Source organism: Podarcis raffonei, chromosome 11, assembly GCF_027172205.1.
Source record: "Podarcis raffonei isolate rPodRaf1 chromosome 11, rPodRaf1.pri, whole genome shotgun sequence".
NCBI classification, from domain to species: domain Eukaryota; kingdom Metazoa; phylum Chordata; class Lepidosauria; order Squamata; family Lacertidae; genus Podarcis; species Podarcis raffonei.
The window spans coordinates 34,056,281-34,069,925 of NC_070612.1; the positions used below are offsets into that span (position 1 = coordinate 34,056,281).

The following is a 13,645-nucleotide window of genomic DNA, read 5'->3' on the forward strand; positions in this document are numbered from 1 at the left end:
CAAATGGCCAAGATCTGCTAAAACATGGGGGGATGAGATTCCTGCCGATCGGCTCCTGGCGCCAACCGAAGGAGCCGGCCTGCGCGCAGCGCTGCTGGGAGAAGAAGCCGCAGAAGCCGAGCAGGTTACCCGGAGGCTCCGGCACAGCCCAGACGTCTCTCTCTCTGCATAATCAACGCTGCGCCATTCTGCTCTCCTCCTCCTCCTCCTGCTGCTGCTCCGGTTGGCTCCAGCGGGTATTATTTTTCATACTGATGCATATGTAAAGGTAGATTTGCATTTTTAAAACATTTACTGGAAGTTACGGTCTTTGGATTGCCTTTCTCTCTCTTTTCTTTTCTTTATATAAACAAAACATTTTTTAAAAAATAATATTTTTTGTTTGTTTATGATTTGGCAATACCTCTGTTCTGCCGTGTCGCTGCTCTATAGATGCAATTTTGCTCCCTGCTTCTTCCTTTTCCATAGGGCTTACAAAATATGTACCGACATTGTTCCTAACGCAATTTTTTTCAAGCGTCAGGAGCCTCTTTAAAAAATAAAAAAGAGGAGAGGTCGGTTGGTTGGATTTCTATATTAAAAAATATAATATATACTTGCATGTTATGTTGATCGACGATAATGGCAGCAACCGGAGATTCAAAAGTTTGATTAGTAACCTCATCATGAGCAATATAATAAAATAGAGGGCGGAGCAAAACCGAAGCTTGCATAATAGGGACAGTTTAAAGTGCTGTAGGCTGCCTTGTATGAACATTTATTTCTGTTTTGGCTCCGGGAACCTTTAATTTTCAAATACGCTCTTTAAAAATGTGCCCAGACCCAGGTGAGGGAGAGCTTTATCTAAGGAAGACATTTTCAACCATGTTGTATGTTCTATCTTAGCTGCGGTACATTAGTAATGTATTGCATTTCGTTTAAAACTTGCTTGGCTTAAAGCCAAGCACCGCTTTACTGAGCGACAATGCATTTGATATGCTGTTTCAAATCAGTGTCTATTATGCGAATGCTTTTCTGTTTGCTCGAAAGCCGAGGGGCCTAGATCTACCTTAAAATATTAGGTTATTTGAGAGACATTTTATTTGGAGTTCGGTGTTTTTTGTTTTTAAATAGTTCGATCCTGTTTACAAATAAAACATTTCCTTCACCCTCTCCCTGTAATCTATATACGTCTTTAAAATAACGCAGGGTTCACACCCAAAAGAACAATGAACGCACACTTACATCACATACCCATTTAAAGCCAAGTAAGCCAAAGCACATGCATAGGTAATTAGGCACAGCATGAATGACTTACCTGCACACAGGCATAGGGTGAAAGTTAACTCTCCTCAAAGCCAGCCATACATATGTTTTGAGAAAGGCTCAGGAGAGCAATTTTTCGTTTTTGTGGTATGCAGCATCTATTTCCCCGAGCTGCTCACTTTAGTTCTTTGAGCATTCTTATGGCATGTTCAGCCCTACCTCCATCTCCAGTTTTACGTGCCCTACACTAAAGTGCTCATATGATATGTCACCCAATAAAAAGTGGTCAGATGGCGACACGTAAAACATTAAAGGGGGGCACCAGACACTCTTCCTCCATTAGGTTAGTTCTTACCTATATATATACATAGAGAGAGAGCGCGGGCAACAATACATTTAGGTGAGTATGCTCGCCACATGCCATATATATATGCCTATATATATATATATACACACATATATACACTCAGCTATATATAGAGAGAGCCTATATATATATGGCTCCAGCAACAGCACCGACTGCCAGTCGACTTGGCCATTTACATAGAACATTGGGGACACCTCGCTGATTGAGACAATCCCAACCTCCTCGAGTGACTAATTAAACCACGTGAACCATCTGAGCTGGCTATAGCTCTAGTCCTGCAGAGATCTAAAGAGGATCGCCGCACACGAAGGATACATACGTGGGAGTAAAATATGTGTCCATTCAAGGAGCAGATCTGTTATCGCAGGCATCTGCTTGGGCGTCTACCCCATGCCTACAAGTGCACTCTCTCTCTCTCTCACTCGCACACACACACACCTCGATCTAGGTGTCGTTATCATGCTTAAGTCCCTACCGAGGTCCATGCGATGTCTTGCTTCCTGCTAACCCCAGCTCTCTCCCGTTCCCGCTGGCTCCTGCTACCCTGGGGTCGACGGCTCCGTGGATGCTGTCGCTGCAAGAAAGGTGCAGAGTAGCGTCCGCTGCCTTCGGTGCCCGTGCTCTGTCCGAGCTTAGCTACTAGCTGCTAGTCGGGAACCCACTCCAACACACAAGCACACACACACAGGCACACACGCGCGCGCCCCACACACCTCCGCCCCCTGCCCTGCTAAAATTACCATATGGAGGCCGAGTCCCTGCGAATCGCAGCACCAGCGGGCGGCGTTTGAATGAGCCTCGCAATCTGCACAAATCCCAACTCCTTCGCACGCTGCTCTCGCTGTGAAGGCCACTTCCACGGCCCTCCTGCATCTCGCAGCCCCTCCCCTCTTCTCCTCGTCTCCCTCTTCGCCCCCACCCACCCCATCCCACCCCACCCACAGCACCTCAAGTGCCTGGGCCCCAGGGAGATCAAGGGACAGCTGCCTCGTCTTGTGCCACATGCCACGAAAACGCGAGCCATGACGGCGCGAACAATAAGTAGCGAGTCGCCCACGACCACCATTATATCGTATCGCACATTGCTCTCGTTTAGGATTGCACCCCAAATACACAGCGATGCGATGCCCATGGGTAAACGTTAGATAACGACCGCCCCATTCATAATAACCCCTCGTGCCAAGTCTTCTACAGCCAAGGACCACTTTTTTCATAATTTAAGCACTGGGTCAGAAAAACAGAAAATGCTCCAAATAATATTTTCTTCGTTTCAATTTAGTGGGATCTCTAAAACCAAAAAGCAAATTCATTGCTTTTATCTTTCTCGAGGTCCTCCGCCCTTTAAACCTGCAATACGTATTCGCAAGACACGTTCGATATGATGAGACACGTATAGAAACACTTCACGTATGAAAACGTGCAATTTTTAGGATTCTTTAGATTTTGCAAAGTGGGAAGGTGTGTTATATAGATCTGGAAGCAGAACTTTAAAAACAACAACAACAACAACAACAACAACAACAACCACAGCACATTCGTAGCCCACAGCGTTGTTTGCATGCTTTTAAGAACAATTTCCACTGAAATGAGATACATTCCGAATGCAAATGCACTATGCCAATCATCTCCAATTTAGCTTAACATTTCTCTCACGAATCCTCCCCCTCCCCCCTTTTCAATTCATAAATTGAGATCGAGTCTTGTGTAAAAGGCACGCTTAAAACACCTCGTGGGGGGGGGGAGATAAGGATTCTTCCTGAAAGATTACAAAATAAATAAAATCCCAGCCTCCTGTTTATTAATAATCTCTTGCATGACATCTCAAGGCAGAAGGCAAGAGGAGATGGGGGTAGAGCTTTTAATAGTCTGGAAATGAATATGGATTTCAGATAATTGAGAACTAGTTTTCCGTAGAGGATGAGGACTGGGGAAAGGTGTGTGTGGGTGTAGACGTGGGCAAAGCTCTTTGTTATAAAAGCATTTAGGTGAGTCAATAACACTGAGAGTATTCAACACGGTTAAGGTCAGGCTCACATGCGTAAAGTAGCCAATGCGGATTTGATTGCAGCCCAACATTTCCAGAAGAAGCGTCAGTCCACATATTCCCCCAGTAGCAGAGTAGTTTTATTTTCTAAATCTGGGTAGGTGTTTTTTTTTTATTATGGTTACTTCTCCCTAATTCAGCACCGGGTTTTAAAATTTAAAAATTTCTAAAATCTGATGTGATCTGTTATTTCCTTGGTTATTTCCATTAGGCCCTTTTCTCTCTCTTACCAATTGGATGGTTGGCTGGAAGGAGGCAGCGATTATATTGTGCAGAGACCAAGTTAAAATCTGGATGTAGATGGCGCACCGGGTGGGGGGCGGACGGTGATCCCCGACACTGGATTTCTCTCGCTCGGCCCATCCATTGCTTGTGCCCATTTAAGTAGAGGAAGAGGCCTTCCAGAAAATGCCTCAGCTAAACGGACACAACTTTCGCGCGCCCCGTCCTGGTAGGATGGTCAAGTGCGAGAGGTGAGCCAGTGCTGTCTGCCACTTTGAGGCTATTTGCAGCCTTAATGGATCCCTGGAGGGAAAGGACCAGGCAGAGCATTCCTTGCCCCTGAATGGCTCTTGGCTACCCTATTCTGGCCAGCGGGGGGACAGCGACACCTACTGGCTGCCCACACAAATCCAAAGGGTGGTGGGAAGGATGGAGGGGGCGAGTGTATTTGAATAAAAGAAGCGTTTAAACAGCTAAGATCGCGCTAGTCTCCCTGATATAACATCTTCAACAAAGAGGGGGGAAAGTGGGGGTAGGGAACCCAGGACTTGTATTTAACACCTTCGCAACTAGATTTCAGCCACTCTTAAAATTCCAGGAAACACAGCCCTAGCACAGTCATCCAAATAGATAGCATAGATAGAGAGATTTAACCACAAATAACCACCAACGCTCAGGGAGACTCAATGGACTGTAATCGTGCAATACTGGGTCTTCCAGAACTAGTCTTCTCTGGGGAAACAAGTAAACAAATCAAAACTCCAAGCTAGACCACTGAACGCTGACAATCCTCTTCTTTAAACGATAATCATAAAGGATTAGGTTAATCCGAAATTAGAAAGCAATTAGAAATCCTTAACTGGGCTCTCTTACGAAGGCAGAAAAGGACGCCGCGGATGCGCAGAGCCGGGAGCACTGACTGCCCACAGAGCTCGCCTGCCTCGCTCCTTCCCCGTCGCCAGGCCCACGATCTGGCCAGGTAGACCCTCTGCCGCTGCTCTAGATGGCTGGGGAAGGGGGGGGAGGGAGGAGCGACTTTCCCCTTTAAAAATATATTTCCCCTGAGCCTTTTGAATGTATGATGACTTCTTAGCTCGCTGACAGAAGCGGCACTGTTTCACTAGCCCGAGGAAGGTAACATTAAGGAACAGTATCTTCCCGCTCTCTGCTAGGAGGCAACTTCGAGGTTCCTCATTGGATCTTTTTGAGCGCCCCACCACCACCCCGAAAAAAAGGGTCGAGCTCGTTTTTGAAAGGGGAATCCTTAATTTCAGGGACAGAAAGAGCAGCGAAGTAATTGGGTAGACAAAAGGAGGCCTATAATAATACGCAGGACTTGCAGCAGGTAGCTGAGTACCTATGCTTGGAACAAGAAGCCATTTCGCTCATATCTTTATTTCAGCAGTTAATTAAGCGTGTGCGTATGTTTAAGAGAGCGCGAGAGAGAGAAAGTATATCTTATGTCTTGCACACCTATTCATAAATAAATCTTTTTATTTTATTCTTTCCTTTTTTACACCTAGGGCCTTTAAAGAAATAAATAAAAGAAACAGGGATAGGAGAAAATTAAGTTTGCTTGCTGCTGCAGCGAGCTGGGTGGGTCAATTTTTTAAATTTTGTTTGCGGTTCGGTTCTTCTTGTTGTTTGTTCTTGCATGCCAAAGGCTGGAGTCCTCGGCAGTCTTACTAGGAAGTAAGTACAACTGAAAGCGGTCCAATGTACTTCCGAGGAAACACACGCAGCGTTGCGGCGCATGTATTTAAACGTGGATTTCTCCACCCGTTATACGACACTGAATTTCCCAGAATAAGGCTAGGGCGTCATTTAACCGCAATTCTCCAAGGCAGATGTAGTGCCAATACGTGCTTTTACTCCCTTCTGGACATACCTAAACACACTGACTTGGCCCGCGGGGGGGAAGAAATGGAAACGGTTGCAGTTGTTCTCGGCCTGGTCCACAACACAGTCCCAAGCAATTCTATGCACTGGAGCTGATCAAGTCTGGTGTCTGCCATAGAGCGCAAACTGATTTAAAGCCAACAATTTCGGCTTAGCTTGGTTGTGTGGATCAGACTGACTCAGTCCTTCCCTTCCCCTCCTTTCTAGTAAGTGTAGAAAACTGCTGCTGCTATGCTTGCTTTTAAAACAAAATAACAATGGCAATGGCAATATCATTCGGGAATTAGCGAATGCAGTTATTGTAATATGCTATACACACGTTAAATTTAAAACCCACTTGCGAATGTTTTAAATAAAATACTGGTCTTTCCCTCACATTTTAGGTATTTTAGCGCTACTAGATTGCAACTCTTTTCTTAATTGCTTGCATGAATCCTTAAACGGAGAGAACGGTTTCCAGACAATTTATACATTTCCTCTCTTGTTTTTAAGATACAGATTGAACAAGGAAACGCAGATTAGTCAGTGGCACTACGAATCGCCCTGACCTTTTGTCCTAAAATGTCATCTTCAAAATCCACTCCCCCCGCCCCGACCCCAATCTGGTCGTCTTCTGTCCACGCTTTTTGAGTGCTAATCAATGAAAGGAAACAAGCCGATTAGTCCAGAGCTGACAGTGTGCAGAGCTCTCTCTGCTGGCGCTAGTTCTGGAGATGCGGTGGGCCTATTGCATAACTCCCTGGGAGTGGCCGGCTCTGCAGCCATTTTCAAAAGGTTTCCCCTCCCCTCCCCAGCCTCATTAAAACATCTTTGCACAGTCCGCCCCAGAAAAAAAAAGTCAATTCCCAGGCTAAATTCTGCCAACAAAATTTGGCACACCAATCTACTTATCAGCTAATCCAGAATACTTGAGGCTGCATCCCGATCGCAAGCAGGCCCATTTGGAAGTAAATTCCCTTAAAGGTCAACCGGGCCTCTGATTGGTATTACAGCATTATAGTAACTATTAAATTTGTTTGGCCTGGCATCTGGGAGCACATTTTCTGACAAGTTCAGCTGGAAGTGTATCCGCCACTGCCGAATGTATTTGGAGCTGCACTTAAACGAAAGTAAAGACAGAACTCCTAAACTGAGGCCTTTGGTTAACTGGCCTGTGGATCGCAATCTTCCACAGCCCAGTTAAGACAAAACAATTTGATTTCTCCCCCAATCATCATCATCATCCCTTAGGAGATCCACAGGTCTATTAACAAAGCAGAAAACAGAAAAGAATTAATATGGAGAAGGATCAGTCCGGCTTAAAGCTAATATCTGAACTGAGGATAGATTTATAATAATATATTTTATGCAAGAGCTAATGCGGGGTGGTTCAATGGAACCCGCTTGGCGGCCAGCTCTCTTTGCTCAAGGGTTTCCAAGAGTTGGATGAAGCTGGAGGCCTTTGGTAATGGTTTGTCTGCTTGCTCCCAGTGCCAGGCCCCGCCGGTGCGGAAGCCAGGACCCAAACCAGGCGAGAACTGGTCTCCTTTCCCACGAAGCTAATTGTCTTCACACCTGTGAGCCAACAAGTGCCAACCTTTCCAGCGTCACAGCAAACGACATTCCCTCCGTAAACAACCACGCCCTGAGAAATAGCCTCCTCCTCCTCCTGTTTCTTTCTTTTTAAAATAAAGAAATGAATTGGTCTCGAACACCGCCTGGCCTTTTCGAAGGGCTGTCATGCCACCTCAGATCCCCCTGCCTCGGGGGTAAGTGCGCCACTTCCATCGCAGACCCCAGAAATGGCAATAAATGCCCACAGAAATTCCCAAAAGGCCTCGGGAGTTCAGTTTGGTCGAGGTTTTTTGTTTTAACCCTATAGGTAGGTTGCCACCTGATGATCGAACTTCGGGATCTATTTGTATTCGCATTAGCATGAGTATTTATCCCCTCCCTCTTCTGCAGAAATAGCTTCGTTAACAGCAAAGAAATGGAAAGGCGCTCACATTCGCTCGGGAAGAATCGAATAATAATAGTACAGTAATGGTAAAATAATGCCAGCCAGCTAGTCCTCAGCGTTCTAAAGTCCCCGCCCCCTCTGGGATTCTAGAGCGGATGAGCGGAGCTCTTGCCTCAAGGGTGCAAAGCGCGGGAAGGAAAGGAGCGGGAGATGGCGACCCGCCGCTCCTCCGCTTCGCCCCTCTTCTCCCGCGCGGCTGAAATGGTCGGCGTCCCGTCGCCGCCGCTCCCTCTCTCCCTTCTGTCTCACCCTCACGAGTTTCCCCTCAGGAGCCAGGAGAAGGACGCCGAGTCTTGCTCGGGCTGGCGCCACAGCAGGGCGAGAGGGTTCGCTTCCAGCCGCAGCTCGCTCTCCCTCCAGCTCCCCGTAACTCACCTCAGCAGCGGCCCTATGAGCAGCGCAGGCGTCGGCCAAGGCGCTCTCCCGAGCTGGCGGCCTTCGCAGGCGTCTCCTCAGCGCCTCTCTCGACGGCACCCCGCCCCCCTGCGCTTATACTTGTGACTGACTTTTGCGAACCGAGCGCTGTTCATTCAGCGCGAGCCAAGAGCCCGTGTGCGTGTGTGTGTGCGCGCGCGCGCCTGATAGAGAACGAGGTGGAGCGGCTAGGGGAGGTGGCTTTGGGGCTGCCCCTTAACTGGGCTGCTGGGACGCGACGCCCCCTCCGTAGCTACCCCTCCCCTCCAGGACCAAATAGCGCTCGCGGAAGGGCGGGGCGGGGTGGGGGAGAGAGAAGGGAAACCGGGCGAGGCGCCTCAGCCGGCTAATTTTAACGCAGGCGCGAGGATTCGGGAAGCCACGGGAAGCATCCGGTCCTGTCTGACGAAACCTCAAAGCACCCCCGCCAAGTGCCAGAAGGGGCTGTGACACATGTCCTTCGTGGAAGTCGACTACTCAAGTCCCACTGAAATAACGGGACTTACTGTCAAGTCAACGTATTTGGCATTGGGGGCCTTTAAAATGGAGGTCAGGCTGGCAGCAGGCAGAGGCAGGCACTTCCCGCCAACAGCTCGCCTTCCGGCCGTTGTTTTTCCCACGCTGCGTCCTGCGTTCTCAGGCAGCTTTCCTCAGTGAGGCGCGCCAACAAACCCTTCGGACAGATTCGGTTCTTTTTTCTCCCTCCACCACAGCTTCCTGTTTCAGTCTCTACCTTGTTTTTCTTTTTCAGGAAGTTTTTTTAATAAGAACAACCCCCCTCCATCTTTTTAGACTCGGTCTCTTCCCTCAGGCCAAATTGCCTAAAACTCTCCCTGTTAGTCTGTGTGAGCGAAACCAACGGGAATCCGCCTCAGGGACCAAACCAGCCTGGCGTCGCGTTCCCCATTCCCTCAGGGTTTCTTCTCCCCTACAGGCGAGGCTGCTTCGAATCTGAGGGCGGCGTCGCGCAGCTCCTGCCTAGACTCGCGTCTCCCGCCTTCTTCACACACACCTTCGTCTCCCTATCCTGCCCATGCCGACATTTCCCCGGGGGAACTCGCTCTTTCTCTCAGCCCGGGGATCTTTATCGCCCGACGAACTGGGTTCGAGAGAATGGATCCTCGCCTGAGTAGCGAACGTGTAGTAATATGCGTAATAACACAGTCGTGTTGCAGGAGATAGCCTAGTCGTCCCCCACTCCTAGCTCATTTCAGCCCGGATTTATTTTGCGCATAAACTAGATTCCTTTCTCGTTCCAGAGCAGACAACCTGCCGAGAGACATTCCCCGAGCCGCCTGCTTCAAGGAGCGCGCGTTTTTCAGACTCCCCCCCCCCGCCCCGTGTCCCCCAGACTTGCTCTGGACCTGTTTAGGTAGGAGGGTCTTCGGGCGAGTCTGTGAGCCCTGAGAAGACTCATTCGCCACCTTTCTTCTCTATCCTGGAGGGAACCAAATGGGTGGCGGGGGAGGGAGGGGAGAGAGATGAATGGGTCTCTCCCAAGTTTAAACCGGGGAAGAGAGAACGGCCTCAGAAGCGGGAGACTGGTTTCTCGCGGATGTGGCCAATTCAACTTGAGGGCCGGCTCGGAGCCTGAAGGATGGAGGAAACCATCGCTTCGAAGGCTGGCGTTGTGCTCCTAACATGTCCGCTTAGTAGCGCCCTTCTCCTTCCCATGGATGTAGCCAATCAAATAAATCAATTAAAAATAATAACTAACTAACTGAGGTTCTCTCCCCCCCAACAAAGAGCCTAGCTACGCCTATGCTCCTTCCACTGCCTCGATTGCTGCATCCTTGAAAGAGGAATGTGGCATTAAACTCGAGAAGTTCACCTAGGATCGCAGAATTAGCCGTTTCCCTGAAAGGAAAGGTGTGTACGCAAGACAAATGTCAAAGATTCGCACTGTATCCTAAGGATTTCTTGTGCGCACAGGTTGATCTCTGAATGGAATTTCGTTTTCTCTCTTCCTCTCTCTCACACACTTTTAGAAAGCAGGCACAAAAGCCTCGCCATTGTAGACACGCTAATTGCCTTTTTGATTTTCTGCATGAACTGAAAGTGAGCGGTGCTTCTACAGAAGACTAATAGGCATTAAAAAAAAAATACCTGCGCGCGCGCACACACACACAACACGGTACAGCTTACATTAGTTGACTCAGGCCTCCTTGAAAATAACCCCCTTTCTGCAGTTGTAATTGTTACATCTACAGCAGTCTGTCCACAGTTTACACAAGATCCGATGCAGCGGGATAATCCTCTCCTCTTTTAATGCAAACTCTGCCCCAGTATGATTGGGCAGATAATATTTAACTGGTGCGCCGAGCACAAGGGGGAGACGGTGGCTGGCATGAAGTTATGTAAGCGGTATTATGTGCCGGAGCGAGGGCTGCGTAAATAGAGATGTGAACACGTGCATGATGGGAGATATGACGATGTGCTTTACATTCAAATTCTAAACATATTTACACGGGTGGGGTTTAAATGGATTTTACTTTCAGGCAAACGTGCGTAGAATTGCAGCTTTAGTATTTCCGTCGTCTTGGATTGAGTTAGTGAATTCGCCTGCCTCAAATTATAGAGTGGCATTTACAAGACACTGTATTGAAGAACTTCGTCCCTGGTCCTAAACGCAAGGCTTGGAAGTAAGTGTTAAATCAATGCGACTTCCAAGTTGTGTGTATAAAGACAGAATTGTTAAAGTCGAGAGAAATAAAATGTGTTTTCTTTTTATAAATGCCGTGAAACAAAATGGCTTTTTACTAGGAAGTCTCACAGACACAGCATATTTTAACAGAGACCATTTATAACAAACACGTGATTGGCACTTCCATCCTAAACACAGCTGGAAGTAATTCCTATTGATCTCAAGTACGTAGTTGTAATATAATATTATTTATTATGCCTATGAAATCTATTATTTATAAGCCCTCAAGGCACTTCATTTATTTTATCTCGTCAGTTAATCACATTTTAAGTCCCATTGATTTCAATGGGATGGATGTTCAGCCCGATCCTATGGTTGCTTACTCTGAAGTAAGTCCTATTGTCTTCACTGAGGCTTATTCCTAAATGTACACAGGATTCCCGTTTATTGGGAATAAGTTCCATTGAACTGAATGGGACTTCAGAGCAGACATCCAGCCATAGGATCTCTCTATCAGGCATATGTTGTAATAACTCAATAATCTTTTACTAAAACATAAAACTCCCCTGTAACCTTATACAGTTGTTTCTTAGTGCCGTGGTCCTAACACGTTCCAGATATCCCCCTACCCTATTTTATTCGTTTTATACCACTGATATGTCAAACTTGCGCTGCAGTTCTATTACCTGTGAGTACACCCACTGGCTACAATGGCACTTTTACTTCCAAGTAAACACTCGTTGCATTGTGCAGTAATCCAAAAGCCAACTAGCTCTTTTTTAAAGGAAGCTGCAGCTGCATTATTTCTCCAACATTGCCTGGGAGCCGGCTGAGCTTAACAAGTGCAATCTGATTCTATCTGTGGATATTGTCCATCGCCATATTGGCTTACCTAGGGCTGCTCCAAATGAGTTAATGCCTGAATGAAAACCGGGAACCAACACGCCCCGCTTTAACCAGCAGGTTAAAACTACCGCGTAAGCGCTATTCAAACGATGACTAATCAGAACGCCTTCCAGGTAATGGCGCTTGAAGGCTTGAAGGATGGCGCGCTTTCGGTGCGCTATCTAGAGTGCATCCTGCAAATCCGAATTCTTGTTGTTACTCAGCTACAGAATAGAGTGGTTCGCCTCATTCAATCCGATATACAGCAAACCAGTTAAACCTAACCCTTCCTTTTAATCAGATTAGCACCTTAATCCTAGATGTATTTATTTAGTGGAGAGTTAGGCGGATTTGAGAAGCAGTTACTTGCAAGTAATCATATTTAGGACTCTGGAACGTGGTTGGGGCAGGAGGCGGAATTTAAAACCAGATTTGGGAGAGGGTGTAAAGTTCTAGTCCTCAATGCATTACTTGGAAATTAATCCAGTGTCAAGACAATCTCCTTTTAAATACAGTGGTACCTCAGGTTACATACGCTTCAGGTTACAGACTCCGCTAACCCAGAAATATTACCTCGGGTTAAGAACTTTGCTTCAGGATGAGAACAGAAATCGCGTGGCGGCGGCGCGGCAGCAGCGGGAGGCCCCATTAGCTAAAGTGGTGCTTCAGGTTAAGAACAGTTTCAGGTTAAGAATGGACCTCCGGAACGAATTAAGTACATAACCAGAGGTACCACTGTAATGTATTTAGGATCAAGGTACACATGTGGTTCTTTGGTGTAGGCTCGAAACATGCTTGAACCCGCCCATTCCCCAGTCAGATTTGCTCAGATTTAATTCCATTTCAGTCTCGCTTAGAAAGCAAGTCCTGTCAGGTTAGTGGGGCTTGCTAACAAGCGAACGAATTTCCAGTTGACCAGTACACCATTCTTAAATTACTCGCTTTGCCGATCTGCCCCTCTCAGTAACTTTGACTTCCGTGCACTCTGGATGGTATTAATTATCTTGCGTGGTTCTAATACCCCAATTACTACTCTTATTGATCATTACTATCATTGCGAATCATTGCTGTTGCAAATCGTCACTGTGCCCTTATTTAGCATAGATTTCAGTCTTGCAGGAAAAAATTGACTTACTTGCATTTCTTCGGCTTTGCCCCACGGTTTACTATATCTACACACAAATAGGGCTATTGCATTCATGCCCTATTGGTCATCCCAGATACACCTAGTTGGCCAAGAGGGTGGGAAGCAGATGTTGGACTAGACAGACCATAGGTCTGATCCAGCAAGGGCTTTCAGTGTACATTTCTCTCTCCCCCCCTCTCTCTGTGTACCAGTCACCTGGAAAGGTATACTTTAGTGCAGGAAAGTTTGTGCTACAATAAATTCTTCAGGCTGCCACACACCCCCCTCTTTTAGAGAGATTCTAAACTCATTATACAATTGGTTTCATAAACGGAGGATAAGCTGCTTTGTTTGAAGATCCACCCCCTGAGAAGTTCTCCTGCACAAGCCGTATTCATTTCTATGGGGCTTGCGATGAGAACATCCCAGTGGATTGTGTCTTAGGCCCTTAGTCTTCCACATAATCTAGTTAAATTTAAATAGAATATGTATAATAAATCTGGCTTTATGCAAAGTGCACTTAATTATGTTTTTTTAAATGTAGTGATCTATTTTCTGCAGTAATATAATTTAAACATGTTCTCCAAAACATAAAGTTTTTAATGTCAAAACAAAACTGGGAACATCGTTTAAATTATATTTTGGGGCCAGATTTCACTAAATGAAAAGAAAATCGACTTAATGCGACTATGAGAAACTTCTGGAGAACAATCGTCTGCATATTGTTTTATAATATGCCATAATCTGAAGCATGTAAAATTTCGGTCCATTATTATTCAAACCAGGAATTAGCAGAGTAA

General features: G+C 46.6%; 1 long non-coding RNA gene across 1 annotated transcript in view; it reads right to left on the reverse strand.

Moving 5' to 3' along the window:
- Nucleotides 1-8,380, reverse strand: part of LOC128423134 (uncharacterized) — a 121,246-nt gene extending 112,866 nt beyond the window's left edge. The window contains exon 1 of the long non-coding RNA XR_008332689.1: nucleotides 8,152-8,380. This is a non-coding gene — a long non-coding RNA (uncharacterized LOC128423134). The remainder of the gene's footprint in view (nucleotides 1-8,151) is intronic.
- Between the last annotated feature and the right edge of the window lie 5,265 nt (nucleotides 8,381-13,645).